General features: G+C 43.1%; 1 protein-coding gene across 14 annotated transcripts in view; it reads right to left on the reverse strand.

Moving 5' to 3' along the window:
• Positions 1-15,643, reverse strand: part of Znf532 (zinc finger protein 532) — a 105,739-nt gene that overhangs the window by 83,085 nt on the left and 7,011 nt on the right. For 2 of the 14 annotated variants that reach the window (XM_071602703.1, XM_071602704.1), the window contains exon 4: positions 10,859-10,953. The exons of 11 other annotated variants lie outside the window; for them this stretch is intronic. The gene's annotated coding sequence lies outside the window, so the exon portion shown is untranslated. The remainder of the gene's footprint in view (positions 1-10,858; positions 10,954-15,643) is intronic. One more of the 14 variants, XM_071602709.1, reaches the window with a different exon arrangement.

The following is a 15,643-nucleotide window of genomic DNA, read 5'->3' on the forward strand; positions in this document are numbered from 1 at the left end:
CTAGGACACACAACAAACTACTTCCCCCAACTCAAGAAGAACACAACTCAGAAGTTCTAGTCTTTTTTTTTTTTTTTTAAATAAAGCAGACAGGTGTATATGCTTTATTTTTATTTATTTATTTTTTTAGAGAGAGAGAATTTTAATATTTATTTTTTAGTCTTCAGCAGACACAACATCTTTGTTTGTATGTGGTGCTGAGGATCGAACCCGGGCTGCACGCATGCCAGGCGAGCGCGCTACCACTTGAGCCACATCCCCAGCCCAGAAGTTCTAGTCTTAAAGACTAGAAGTCATTAAGGAGATAATAACTACCCTGTACAGAGGGCAAACTAGACAACAGAGGCCCTTAACATCATACCAGATGAAAATGGCACAGTCCATCCCAAGGAAGGCTGCGCAGGAGCAGACAGCCAATTTTTGCAGGCATGTAGCTCAGTGACAGAGCACATGACTAGCACGCACAATGCCTTGGTTCCATTCCCTGAATCAAAAAGACAAAGTCAGGCATGGTGGCACACCCCTGTAATCCCAGCAACTTGGGAAGCTGAGGCAGGAAGATCCCAAATTCAAGGCCTATCTCTGCAACTTAGCAAGGCCCAAACAATTTAGTGAGACCCTGTCTCTAAATAAAAGATGAAAAGAGCTGCGAATGTGGCTTTGTGGTTAAGTGCCCCTGAGTTCAATCCCTGGTACCAAAAAACAAAAGAAAAAGAAAAGAGACGGCCAATTTTCTAAGACACCTTTAGTCAAACTCATTATCAATAAATTTCTATTTTAAATTTATAACATAAAAAAACACAGACCAAAGCCAAGTATAAGAAATCTTTTTAACCCCACTTACAAAGCCTGATCCATTTTATCTACTGCTTTTTAAATGTCCATAAGTACAGGGTCCCAGGAGGGGAGCCATTTTCCCACTGGGAGAGCTGGAGAGGCAGGAGGTAGAAGAGCGGAGGAGAGAAAGGAGGCAAGAGGCAAACAAAGAAGGGAGAAAAAGGGAATAGTACAACCTTAAGAAGAAGAGACACCCACCGGTTCACAGCAGCTGGTGAGAACACAGGCAGCACCTGGTAAGTAGTTCATTTGCTCTTCCTTCCAAAGTTAATTTCTCAATAACAAAAACACAAACAAAATGGGGTGGGGAGCCAGGCGTGGTGCACATGCCTGTAATCCCAGCTACACAGCAACTCAGGAGACTGAGACAGGAGGATCGCAAGTTCCAGGGCAGCCTCAGCAACTTAACAAAGCCCTAAGCACCTTACTGAGACCCTGTCTCAAAATAAAAAATAGAAAAGGGCTGGGGATGTGGCTCTGTAGTAAAGGGCCTCAGCTCAATCTCCAGTACCCCCAAAAAATGGCTAGGGGAGAAGAAAAGAAAAAAGTATTCCTTTAATAGGGCATATTGGAACCAGGAAATTTTGCTGAGTAGATACCTATAGTTGAAGGTTAGAAAAAAGACTAGAAGTCATTAAGGAGATAATAACTACCCTGTCAGCAAAAAAGAGCCCGGAACAACCCCACAGCCATAGGCAGTTAACTGCCCTCCCCATGAAAGCAAAGCAAATGTTTGGATAAGCTCAGATCGTAACAGTTAAGTAGTAAGAAGGGTACTTAATTTACTCAAAAGTTTATATTTCTTAAGCACCTGCTCCACTTCTGGAAAAAATGTCCTTTTAAATAGAATGTACAAGTTACCGTGAGTAGCATAGTTTTTGTATTAACTACATTTTATTTAAAAAGATGAGCTTGTCTGTTACTCGCTGTTGGAGGACGAGCTGGTGGAGCGCAGGTAAGCCTGAACAAGCACCTTCTATACCTGGGGCAGCAACAGGGAGCCAATAGGGTGAGGGCTAGTCACCTCTGCCTAGCAAACTCCAGAGCGTTTAACAGCTGTGTGTTAACTGTGAAGCAAACACACCTCAAATGCTTGGGAGCAGGGCACGGGTGTGCAGGCCTGTAATCCCAGCAACTCTAGAGGCTGGGTTCAAGACCTGCCTCAAAATAAAAAAGAACTGGGAATATAGCTTAGTGGTTAAGCACCCCTGGGTTCAATCCCTGGTACCAAAAAGTAAAATAGATAAAATGAAATGCTTGTAAAATCAAGGAAACAGAGAATATGAGCAGCAATATGCTGAAGATAGAAAAAAGAAAATTATGAATCACATGCATTTCTATTTTTAAAAAGAAATTTCAAAATGAAAATATTTGATTTCATATTTATAAAATTAGAATATATGTGAAATTGAGCCATGATAGGGTACACTGTGATTCTTTACTTTCACATGGAGTTAACTGATTCAAAACTTGACTCTGATTTGTAGTTTGTTAAAATTGCATGCAAGTTCCAAAATGCTCAATTTTCTTGTTAATGAACAACCTAGGGATTTTCTCCTGACTCTGCTTATGTAAAATTCTCCATGAAGGTTGTTTTACTATTCAACTGAGTTGATTCCATTAAAATATTAAATTTTCATCATTTATATCAGAGCATAATCCTAGGAAACCCTTTAGAGAAAGACATAAAGTTCTGTTCTTTCAACTGTCTTGAGAACTAGAATAGAAACAGTTAAGGAATAATTTATGAAGGCAAAGGACTGACCTAACAGAAGATTGTTGGAGGGGGGTTTCTTTAATTCCAAGCCCCTGCTCTGAAGAAAATCCATCTGCAGAGACCTGTACTCCCCAGGCCTGGCCCAGCAGGTCCCGGGGGAAAAAGCCACTTTCACAACACCCAGGGCTGTGGCGCTTCCTCAGGAAGTGGCAGGAACCACAGCAGCTCCCCCCAGACTCCGGAGGCCTCCACTCCTGAGAGGCAGCAGGACTGGGAAGAGGACCCGTAACCACAACCAGCAATACTGCAACCCCGCGTGACAGACTGCGGTGAGCCCAGCGGCCAGTCCTGTTCTGGTTTGCGGCCTTGGTAGAGCAGGGTGAAAGATGACAAGACCCGAATGACGCCACCGCGCAGCTCTCTCACCTCTTCCCCAGCAGACCATCTCGCCTACCCAAGGTGGCTGAGTGGCAAGGTGCTGCACCACCCTGGGACTAAATCTGTATCAAACCATATCCACATTAAGTAAACCCACATGGCCTGTGTCATCTTCTTGCTCAAGAGTCAAAAATAAAATGGTGCTGACCTACCATGAGATGAAGGTTCTTAAACAGTGGAATATCTACTTAGTGAATATACAAAGCTTCCAAAAATACCTGCCTGGTGTTTTTCTGTAGAAAACAAAATGTGAATTTTAAAGGGCAAGACTGCCCAAAGGTTAGTATTTCAAAATGATGGTCTCCAGGAAAAACTTATACACAGAAAATTTACTAAATGCCAAACCAATGCATGGAAACAGAAACAGCCCAAGAGGGCCTCAGTCTCTGTGAGCCCCTGAATTACTGTCATGAGCCATTAACCCAGCTATCAGAGACAGTTATTTGGCTGTGTTCTCCCTCAAGGGCTCCTTCATTTCACCTCCTAAGTGCCTCTGGGGACCAGGTAAGCTATCTGGGTGACCATGCCTGCCTGTAAATATCTGGTACTGAACCAGTCAAAAAAGTGAAATGATCGCCCGTGTACCTGCTGAACTATGGGCTAATGAAAGAAAATTCTCAGCTGAGCTATACCTCCAGCTCCATCTTAACCATTTGTTAAGTGTACAGTACAGTAGTGTTAAGTACACTCACATTGGCTTGGGTATAGTTATTTTGTTGTAGTTTTTGTGGTACTGAGGCTTGAACCCAGGGATGCTCTCCCACTAAGTTACAGCCCCAACTCTTTATTTTTCATTTTGAGATAGAGTCTCACTAAGTTATCCAGGCTAGCCCAGAACTTGTGATCTTCCTGCCTCAGCCTCATGACTCATTGGAATTATAGGCATATGGAACATACCCAGGGCCAAGTACCCCTGAGCTCAAACCCCAGTACCCCAAAAATAAATAAATAAAGCATAAACAGGACTGGGGAGGCTCAGGTTGTGGCTCAGCAGAACAGTGTTTGCCTAGCGGGGCCCTGGGTTTGATCCTATGCTCCATATGAAAATAAATAAACAAAATAAGGGTATTTGTCCATCTACAATTTAAAAAAAAAAAAGGACTAGGGATATACCTCAGTGGTAAAACGCCCCTGGGTTCAAACTCCAATACCAAAAAAAAAAAATCCTAGAAAAGTTTAGAAGGATGCACACGAGATATTTTGATCCTTGATCTAGAAAGGGCAGTGGGACAGAGGGCAGGGGTGGGGAGTAAAGCAAGATTTTGAACTTTTATTCCATACTTCTATTTATATTCTCTTAAAACTAAAGAAAAAAAATTCAAGTTTCACCCACAGAAATACACATTTGAATTTTAAAAATCTCCCATCTATACACAAGGAAGCAGGGAGAAGTTTAAATTTCCCACAAACTTAGGACCTGTCAAAATATAAACCCTGACAATCTGTGGAAGGAACTGTTGTATAAACTTTATTTCCCAATGGATCCACTATGTTCTTTTAACTCCAAGATGTCATCTAGATACCAGAAGCTTTCTTTTGGCGTTTTGTAAATACCATGCTTTTGAGAAGCATCTCCACAATTCCAGTTTGAAGCAAAATATAGATTTCCTAGATTACAAGTGATGTTTTGAATACAAAAAAGAAAGCTTCAAAATAATTTTCCTTTGTCACCTAAATAAGCCTTTGAATTTCTGCACCAAGGTCCTAAACCCTGCACAGCAGCCTTTGTCCGTGAAATGCTCCAAACCCTCAGCCACATTCCCTATTTCTTCTCAGTTGTTTTTTTCTTTCTTTCTTTCTTTTTAATTTTAAGTACTAAATAAAAAATATTTGCAAACATTTTGAAACTCCCAGCATTAGAAAACATGGAAGGAAACCAGGCATGGTGGTGCAGCCTGTAATCCCAGCAGTGAAGGATCTCAAGTTCAAGGCCAGCCTCAAAAACTTTGTGAGATCCTGTCTCAAAATACAAAACAAAAAGGTCTGGGGATGTAGCTCAGAGGTAGAGCGCCCCTGGGTTCAATATCCAGTACAAAAAAAAAGGGAAAGAGAGAAAACCAGTAGCTGCAGGGACCTGCGCTTCTGTGAAGACTTGACCATGTACAGGCTGCTTCCCTCATCAAAGGTCTTCTTTTTGGAATTTTCACCTCCCAAAGTTTGGAAGTATTGTTTTTTGCAAGGTTTGAAGTCAGTGGCTGGTGGTGGGAAGTCAGTTCCCACCACCAACAACATTTAGCAAAAGCCAGAGATATTCGGGTGTCATAACTTAGGGGCGGAGGCGTCCTACTAACATGCAGTGGGGAGAGGCTGAGGATGCAGCTAAACATCCTCCACAGCACAAGACAGCTCCCCACAACAAACAATATCAACAGTCCAGGGCTGGGAACACAGCACAGTGGAAGAGTGCTTGCCTAGCATGTGTACGGCCTTAGGTTCAGTTCCCAACATCACCAAAAAAGAGAAAAGGATGTCAACAGTCAATATTTTCAATAGTGCTGAGATTGAAAAACCCTAGTCCACAGCACATACCTATAATCCCAGCAACTCAGGAGGCTGAAGCAGGAGAATCACAAGTTGGAGGCCAGCCTCAGTAACTTAATAAGGCCCTAAGCAATTTAGAGAGACTCTGTCTCAAAAGAAAAAAGGGGATGCTAGGAACGTATTTCAGTAAAGCACCCTGGGTTTAATCCACAGTACCAAAAAAAGAGGTAAAAAAAAAAGGAAAAATCCTGCCCCATGAAAGCACAGACACTTTCCTTATATGACCTCCTCCCACCAACACCGAATCCTGCTGAAATCATGACAGATTCACTTTCCTGGGTCTCCCAAGCCAGAATGCAGGCAGCAGCAAGCCACTGCTCCAGCCAGCCCTGCCCCTCATCTCTCACGAGTCTGGGGGAGGGGGTGAGGGGAGCAGCTCCCAGCACAGTTATCACCATGCTTCCTACATTCCCAAAGGATACCTTGGCCAGCCATGAAACAGTTCTCACTAGACACCAAATTCACTACAAACATTTTCTGAATTATGAATCATAGTACTTTCATCTATAAAACAGACTGAGTTCATCCCTGAAGTTATCGTTCACAGCATGCCTACCACCACTGATTTTAAAAATAAGCTCATTTAGAAGCTCTTTTCCAGAGTAGACAAAAAAAGGAAAAAAGAGAACTAATTGCATCACTTCATCAATCACTGTTATATTAACAGGAGGGGAAGGGACAGAGCCAAGTATCCTCACAAGTCCCGCCCTCATCTTTCATTCATTTAATCAAAGACAACCAATAGCGCAAAATAATATTCATCCAGACATGCACCTCCCGTTACTGCAACTTTCCACCAAAAAAGGGGGAAAAGAGGCCTTATAGTCTAGGAATCTAGAAAACACTAGGTTAAATACACATATAATCTTCTTTTCTCTCAAGGTGTCTCAAAAAACTTTCTGGTGCTGACTGTGTACCTACAGTGCAAGTATTCAAAATGGATCACAACATCGAGGTCAGCCTGAACAATTCAGCGAGACTCTATCTCAAAATAAGAAATAGGCTGGGGATGTAGCTCAGTGATAGAGTACCCCTGGTTTTAAACTCTAGTACCAAATTAAACAAATCAAGAAAAAAATAAAAAGACTTTTCTTTGATTTCAGACATAGAAATGATTACTAAAAACCTGGCCTGGCTGGCTCTGTAAGAGTTGACAGAAGCAGGCTATCTGGGTTGTGAAAGTCACATGCACCTACAGGAAGGCACACGCAGGTATGGAAAAGGAAGACAGGCTGGGAAGGCAGCGTGCTGTCCCTTCAGCGGCCACAACCACCACTGGGGTCAGGCAGGAAGCAAGAAACACCGCTTGGACAAGGTAGCAGGAGAAACACTGGCTGGCTTTGAACCTCAAAGACATTTGAGCCTGCTACCAATTAGCTGCAAAATGACACCTACAGACCACAGCACACTGTAGTGGTCATAGCCTCAGCTGTGGAGCAAGACAAACTGAGGTGAGCCCTGGCTTTTCCCTTTAAAAGTCACAAAATCCAAGTCAGTCACATAATTTCATTAGGATTCTATTCCCACAGATGTAGAGATGAGAAGATCAACCTCCTGGAGGGACTGTGAGGATTAAATGAAACAATCCAGTACCCGGTATTTACCAGTATTTACCAATTGTGAGTTATTTTAAACAAGGTGAGTGATAGGATGCTATCACAAAGAAAGTGCAGAAGAAATTAAGCCACACACTGGTGCTCCCGGACAAGCAAAACCAAGACAGCTGTCCTCAGATTTTCCAACATTCATGGAGGGTAACAAAGCATCCTCAAGTGCCCCTTGCAGTCAGGCTGCTCAGCAAGGTCTTCTAAGAAGCCAATCAGACGCAGAAAAGATGTTTCCTATCCTCGATGACCTGCAAATACAGCACTGTGTAACCAAAGACATTACAGCCACATCTGAAATTCCAACCGAGTCAACACTATCCTAATGCTCCAGATCAGAGGAATAATTTTTTTTTTAATTCTGAGTCATCTAAATCAAAACCACTAAGTAGGCTACTGTTATGTCAAGTGTTAAACTACATGTTTAATCTTTCCCAAAATGAACACTGGCCAGCTAAACCAGACTCGTATTTTGCCAAATATTACATACACCTCCAAGGGGCCTCAAACACACACACACACACACACACACACACACACACACATGCACACCCCTAAGAGAAGCCTCAAATACACATCCCTGTGTGCCATGAAAGACCCTAAACACTAGGCATGAACAAGTCCTCTAGACTCTCAGCCAAGCTTCCTAGCTCAGTGTCGCAGTCCAGTGCATTACTCAGACAACCAGCAAAAGCTATGCATTTATGGAGTAAATACTACAGGCCAAACACTGTTTCTGTGATTTTGAGTAAATAGAAAACAGATTCACTTTCTATACTTGAAAGAGCTCATGCACCCTGGCCCCTACGCTGAGGAGTGAGGCGAAGGGTAGCTGAGGGTCTGAAAGACCCAGTTATGAATGCCAACTTGACCCACCCTTGGCAAATTCCTTAGGCTCTCTGAGCCTCAATTCCTCAGGTGTAAAATGGGACAACAGGGCGGCCACTTTCTGGGGTTGCTATGAGCTCTAATGACTCAGAAATCAAAAGTGGCTCCAAACAGACGCAGTTTTCTTGGCTGCCTTTCCCAAGGTGACCAAGTCCCCCAGTCAGCTCATGTTCTGGGCAACTCGTTGCTCATCATTTCCTAGTAAACTTCCCTCCAGCCAGGGGAGAGGTTCAGGGGCCTCTGCAGACATTTTCTTCTCATGGCAACCGTGGACAGCCCCCTTTATTTCTCTCTCTGGACTGTCCCTGCCTTTTTGTCACACTCCCTCCTTCACCTTCTTTACAATTCCACCAAGACTTAAATCTCTCAGAACCTTCTCTGAAATCCAACCCTTTCCTCTTCTCATATTCTTCCCAGCCCTGCCCTAGAATCCAGTAACTGTGACGGTAAGTGTGAAAATGAAGTGCACAAATTCAATTCACTTATGGCTAAGTTGCCACTGTGACAACACAGTGATAAATTAAGGCAAAGCTACAAAGCACCCCTAAAACAGAACTGTCATGGAACAACTCTGCGCTGGAGGCTACAGGAACAGATGAAGAATATAATGAACTGAGGAACTTCATCCTTACCATTGAAAAGACTAACCGTTGCCAACAATGCCATTTGTATATATATGAACAAACGATATTCTACATGAAAAGGCAGCCCCCACTTTCATTGCCTTTTTGCCTCCAGCGTATTAAATTTACCTAATAAACACACGTAGCACACTTTTCACTGACTTGACTCATTCAGTTGATGCAGATCCTGCTCCCCTGGTAACACTCTCTAGAAGGCACAGCATTTTGAAATGAGGAAGGAATACTTTGACTATACAGGAGAGAAGGCCAACGTTGCAGCGATTTTACTTTTATGGTTTTTACTGTGGTCGAGCACTGGGGTGTCTTGGGAGCCCACTGGCCACCCTCACTGACAACGACCGTCAGCCAAGACACTGCCCTCCCAGGCACTGCCAATGACACCATGTCTGGTCTTGAAAAGCGGAAGTAGGACTGAGGAACACAGATTACATCCACTAGTATTTTAAATGCAGACATGGAAATATAGGAACTTTTGGCCACGTACACAGGAAAGAAGAAAATGCAGTTCAACCAAGGGCAGGGCACAATGGACAACCGAGCTTATGTGGCCTGGAGAACGAAGAGTAAGCTTAGTGCAAGATGGAGGCCAACCAAGTTCCTGGACTCGGGTCCTGGCAGTTGCTGAGGCAGGGCCTTTAAAGAGCTCCCTTTTCATTATGTTAAAGGACGGCTCTGTCTTCGCCCCATATCCTCCATGCCATGCAAACTCCAAACAATCTAGTCTTTCAATGCCTCCCACAGGAATCCAGCCTACAAGGAGCCACTGCTTCTGACCCACATGCCTCACTCCTGCCACCTGGGCCACCAGATGTCCTCCATCACCATCCCACATGAGGGCTGCCAGGTAAGGTCGGTTCCCACTCAGTTCTGCAGTAATCCCGGGTATGGCATCGCATACTAGCCTCCCTCATTCACCTATTTACTCACATTCCAGGTCATCCAATGGCCTTTCCTGCCAGCACCATCCATCATTCAGAGAGCCTGATTCTTGCCGTCTTGTACTTTCAAGTATCCATCTTTTCTGCACCCACGTGCCCTCCTGGTCTTGCCCATTTCATTGTACTTGTGACCACCCATCCCTGTTTCACCTTCTGATGTCCTCCACAGATCTGGTCCCAGTCTTTGATTTCTACTTCACCCACTCTTGGCATGTGACAGCCAAGCTTCTGACTTCTACCTCAGCTACTTTCTAAACTCACCTCCAAATCGGATTGATGCCCACAGTTCCATTCCCTTTCTTCAAGTCTGGCCCCATAGTCTTGCCTGTACTAACACCCAACCTTGTCCCTGTTCTTCCAACCCCCATCACACTCCCCTTCTAGCCACCACCACTGGCCCTGAGCAGAGGTTCCCACCATGCCAGGATAGGACTCTGCACTCAATAGGGAGAGAGCATGGGTTTAGCTAACAACTAATAATCACATTCAATGTCCCAGATTCATTCCACAGAACTCTCGGTGTTGAAATATTCAATAAGATCTAAAACTCAACTAAGAATTCTATGAAACAGTGGGCTTTTGCAGAGATGGGGTGGTAAACTATCTCATGTGACAGACATAATTTTATTGCCACAGTTGATTTAATCAATGTGTCTTCCCACAGGAAGAAACCCACTAAACTCTTCTAGTCTCTTATAGTTCAAGCACTTAATACATTAACTCCTTCCTGAGACTCAATTTTGCCTTTGGCGAGGGCCCTATGGTGACCTCCTCAGGAGAGGTGGGCCCAAGAACTCAATGGTGGTTGTCTCCATCATGTGCTAGAGAAACAGTGTCATTAGCCACTTTCCAACAGAGCTCTGTGAGGTGTTCTTTTGTGACTGTCATCCTGAGGAAAAGTCACAAGTCACCTCAATTCCCTGTTAGGCATTTTGGCAGCAACAGGGGTGGACTAATAGTTTGGAGTCTTCATCTCTCATTGGGCACTAAATATCTGAACCAACCACACATGGCGCAGTCACTCTTACATGCCGACCAAAGGCCTGACAGTCTTCACGACAATGAGTTATAACAGGAACCCCTACCACACATCTCCTGGATCTAATGTTAACATTAAAATTACGTTCCGTCTAGTTGGTATCAAGGAAATAACCAATGATCCAGTCAGATCCTGAATACTTAGAAGTCAATGTTCACGCCAGAACTGAACATCTATGACCAAAAATCAGTTCTGGCCCCATTTGCACTTACTGATGCCATCACATGCCAAGCCAGAAGGTGAGTCCTTGTGGAGTCCGACAAGAATTAGAGAATCAGATGGTTCTGGAAGCAGAGAAGCAGCATGTCTAAGACCAAGGAAAAGAGACACCACTCAAAGTGTGGTCCACAGACCAGCAGTGTCAACATTAAGCCACTTAGAAATGCAGAAGCTTGGGGCCACCCAGGTCCTACTGAATCACTAATCAGCATTTTAACAAGACCCCCACCCCATGACCTACACGCAAATTAAAATGTGATAAATGCAATCTAGGCAACAAGAGTAACCCAGGACACCCTGGGTGACAGGTACTGAACATCAGCAGCTCATGGAGCTTTTACATGGCAAGCAGTAGGAAGGGCTGGAATCAGGGGAAGAACCTGACCATGGTTCAAATCTAGGGCCAATCGTTCACCAGCGGAGCAATATTCAGCTGGTCACTTCCTCCCTCTGACTCTTAAGGGGGATATTAAGTATACCTTACAGGATACAATCTAATGCATAGGAATCTAGCACACACACAGTAACCAGCAGGAAACACTGCTTCCTTCCCATTCAGAAGCACATACCACCCAGCATGGCTGTGTGTACCCTGTGATAGAGGGCAACAAGTTAGGAATATTCAGGAGACAAAAAGAGCCCAACCAGGGGAGGATGAGCTTCTCCAATAAGGAGACACCAAAACAGTTATTACACTTTTTTTCCAACCTAAGGAGGGCCTCAATGACATCAATAAATATGAATACTGCCAAGCATCAGAGATTACACTGCTAAATTTATTTAAACATCCAGACCAGCACTGTTCAATATAAATACATGAAAGTCACATATATAGTTTTAAATTTTCTAATAGCCACATTTTAGAAAGAGAAAATAGAGGGATGAGATAAATTTTAATAATAAAGTATAAGGGCTAGGGATAGCTCAGTGGTAAATCAAGTGCTTAGCATATGCAAAGTCCTAAGTTCAAGTCCCAGCACAAAAATAATAATAAAAGGTGTTTAACCAAAATATTATCAGTTCAATATATATTCAACATAAAAAAAAAAAAACTGTTGTATATCTTATACTTACAGCTCACCTCAGTCAGGACTAGACACATCTCAAGTGCTCAGTAGCCATTTGAATAAATAAATCATTGGGAACCCCTGGATCCCTTCTCCTCTCAACCCCTAATTACCCCCAAGCCCAGAGTGCAGGACATAAGCATCTAGTCATTGTCATATCACATGGGAAGAAAGCACTGGGGATGGCTTTTGCTAACCTGTCATATTTTCACAGACAAGTTTTGTCTTAAACTTTGATCAATATAAAATTATATCAATAGAAAACCTTGACTACAGTCAGGCATTGATTGGGCTGAATTTTTCTGGAAACCAAAACAGTTGAAGTACAAGATAATAATGAAAAAGTTTGGGCAAGATTTTCAACTAAATGAAAGCACTGTCAAGTTGGGACGTGTATACTGCCTTCTTGCCTAGATTTCACCCACTTTTAACCAGATATTGGGCAGCTATATCTGAAGTCCTACAGAGAGACAGGAGACATATCTTCTATGTATTTTCATGGTCAAAAACAAACACTACTGGGCTGGGGATGTGGCTCAAGTGGTAGCGTGCTCGCCTGGCATGCGTGCGGCCCGGGTTCGATCCTCAGCACCACATACAAACAAAGATGTTGTGTCCGCGGAAAACTAAAATAAATAAATAAATATTTTAAAAAAAAAAAAAAAAAAACACTACTCACAAATAAGGTTAAACCAGGACAGGAGACAATACTCTCCAAGACAAGGAAAAAAAGACAAGTCATTCTCCTAAAACATGCAGACCAAGAAACACAGAATGACAGCTACAATTTTAGAAAGGATATATTAGCATACACTCTGCAAAGCACTGTGTATGTATTTAATCCTCAAATCCTTAAGAAAAGTATGGTTTGGAATTTAAGAAGCTTGCTCCAGGTCTCAGTGCTAGTAAGCAGCAGAGCACAGGTTTATAACATTGGGGGTTAAGCAAACAGATTGATGTCACTGAGACCTGGGAATGGCATCTGGAAATCTCCATGGCCTTATCACACAGATTCAACTAGAACACTAGGAACAATCAGTTCTCCAACTTCCTCTCCTGTTCCTGCTATGTAAAATCAGTAAAACTGTTAAGGATCAGCTTATTAATTAAAGGTGAGTCTTAATTTGATTAACTCATGCTTTCAGGCTCATCAGATAAAAGGATTATAAATATGAATAGGATTATATGCACATATGATAAATGTTGGAAGGCAAGAAAAAGCCATGATGGTGGCCATACTGGACCACAAGTCCAGATGCTGGGCTCCAGCTCAGACTGCTGTTAATGACCTGTCCCCATGCCTCATTCAGGCTCACTGCAGAAAATGAGGAGGAGATCATAAATATCTGAAGCATTTCAGCTACATGCTCCTTTAAAATAGAGGGCTTTTAATTTTCTGACCTGTTAAGTTGTTCAACAACCTATTTCTTACTATTCAGATCCCTAGAAAGAATCTGTTCCTCACAGAAGGAAATTATAAAATCAATACCCATTACCAGCCCCAAGAATCAGCTTCCGAAAGGAGTTTGTATCCCACAAAGAAAGGCTGATGATGAGAACCGTCAAGAACTACAACACCCCGGTTATCTTTAGATCCCTATGGATGAGTCCAGATGCCTGGAAGCTCTAATTATGTAAAGTTATGATAACTGAAAAGGAAACCATACAAAACCGGCATTTTCCATCCCTTGAGCCCATGGAGGAAAGGCTCTTTAGTAGGGAATATGTGGGGCAGCTAAGAAACCACACGGAATTTGTCTAAAATTACTTATTTTTCTGTCTCCAGATGTAGATTAAACAGAATCTGCTCTCACTGTTCATTCTAAAACACCAGAATTTAGAACTTCCTGCCTGGAGGAAATGATTTCAAAGAATTCTTTAAACTATGTTTGTTTATTGTTGGATTTTTCTCAGCACTTTCAATTTACTTCGCTTTTCTCCTTTTCAATGAGAATGTGAAACAAAAGCATTTCTCTAGCCCTTCTCCCTTTCAATTTGTATACTCACCCTAGTACCCGGCAAAATTGTTTAAGACTTTTCAATGTGCTATTTCTAGAGACGTCTCTGGTGCCAATAACAGATTCTCTTCTGTCTGTGCTAACCACGGTCAAGAAAAGCTGGCTAACTATGAAGGCCCTTAGTGTACCTCAAGAACCCGGAGGCACTTAACCACTGAGCTACATCCCCAGCCCTTTTTATTTTGAGACAGGGTCTCGCTAAGTTGCTTAGGGCCTTGTTAAGTTGCTGCAGCTGCTTTGAACTTGCAATCCTCCTGCCTCAGTCTCGGAAGTGCTAGGATTACAGGCGTGCCGACCATTTCCCCAATACACATTCTCACAGGGCAGTCATCAACCAATCTGTGTGCCATTGCTGGCAGTGTCCCTGCTGCCTGGCAATGCTATGCCCTATGGGCTCCTCCTCCAGGTTGCTACACCTCTAAACCACCTTCCAGGCTCCCCCAAGACAGAACCGCCCAGTGAAAGGGAGCATGAGCAAATCCTGCCTCCACTACCAGGCATGACCTAAAAGACCTTGGCCAGTGTCTCTGCCTCAGTTTCCCCCCACTGGTACTATGTGGATAATAATACACAGCTCATTCCCCTGTTCCAGAATTAACGAGATAGCCTAAGTGAAGGGCTGCCACATACAGGTGCTAGCTACTAACAACATTTTCTACCTTTCTGAAAATGTTCTGTCCTCCAAATTGCTTTTGTATGTGTGTGCCATGCTGGGAATAAAACCTAGGGCTTTGCACATGCTAGAAAAACACTCTACAACTGAGCCACACTCCTAGCCCTCCCCCAACTTTCTGAAGCATGCATTTTAAGTTCTTCAACTACCCATCCCTCTTCATGTATGGGTTTTTACTATATAAGCCATTATTTTAGGGGACCCCAAACTCAATCCTTTTTTACACCTTTCTTCTATCATCTCTGTCCTTTGCTAATTATAGCTCACAACAGCAGTCTTCCCTTATCTGTGACTTTACTTTCCAAGGTTTCAGTTACCCGAGGTCAACAGCAGTCTGAAAACATTAAATGGAAAATTCCAGAGGTAATTAATAGCCAGGCATGGTGGAACCTATACCAACAGCCCTGTAATCCCAGTTACTCAGGAAGCTAAGGCAGGAGGACAGCAAGTTCAAGACCAGCCTCATAAACTTAGTGAGACCCTGTCTCAAAATAAAAGATTAAAAAGGGTGGGGGTATAGCTTAGTGGTAAAGCACCCCTTAGCATTTCAATCCCTAGGATCCCCCGCAAAACATTAAATTTAACATAATTTATATTAGTATATTATAATTGCTGTCTTTTGTTATTGTTAATCTCTTACTATGCCTAATTTATAAATTAAATTTCCCATAGTTATGCATGTATGGGGGAAAAAAAAAAAATCACAGGTAGGGTTCAGTCATTGCAAGGTTTCAGGAACTCACCGAAAGTCTCAAAACCTGTTCCCATGGATTAGGGGATACTACAGGGCTCAAACCTAAACCTCTAGACCAAACAACACTACTGAATCCCAGACCGAAGAGCCTGGAGGCAAAGGGTGCCTCCAGGGGCAATGAATCCAAATCTGAACTCACCACATCCATCCCCTCCCACCTCCATTCTCCAGTCTCTTCTGCCTTCTCACCCTGCCATCTCATAGAAAGGACCAGCTGCCAAATAACCACAGGGGACATCTTGGCAGCATCCTCCACCCCTTCTTCT

Source organism: Marmota flaviventris, chromosome 16 (genome assembly GCF_047511675.1).
Source record: "Marmota flaviventris isolate mMarFla1 chromosome 16, mMarFla1.hap1, whole genome shotgun sequence".
Taxonomy (NCBI): Eukaryota; Metazoa; Chordata; class Mammalia; order Rodentia; family Sciuridae; genus Marmota; species Marmota flaviventris.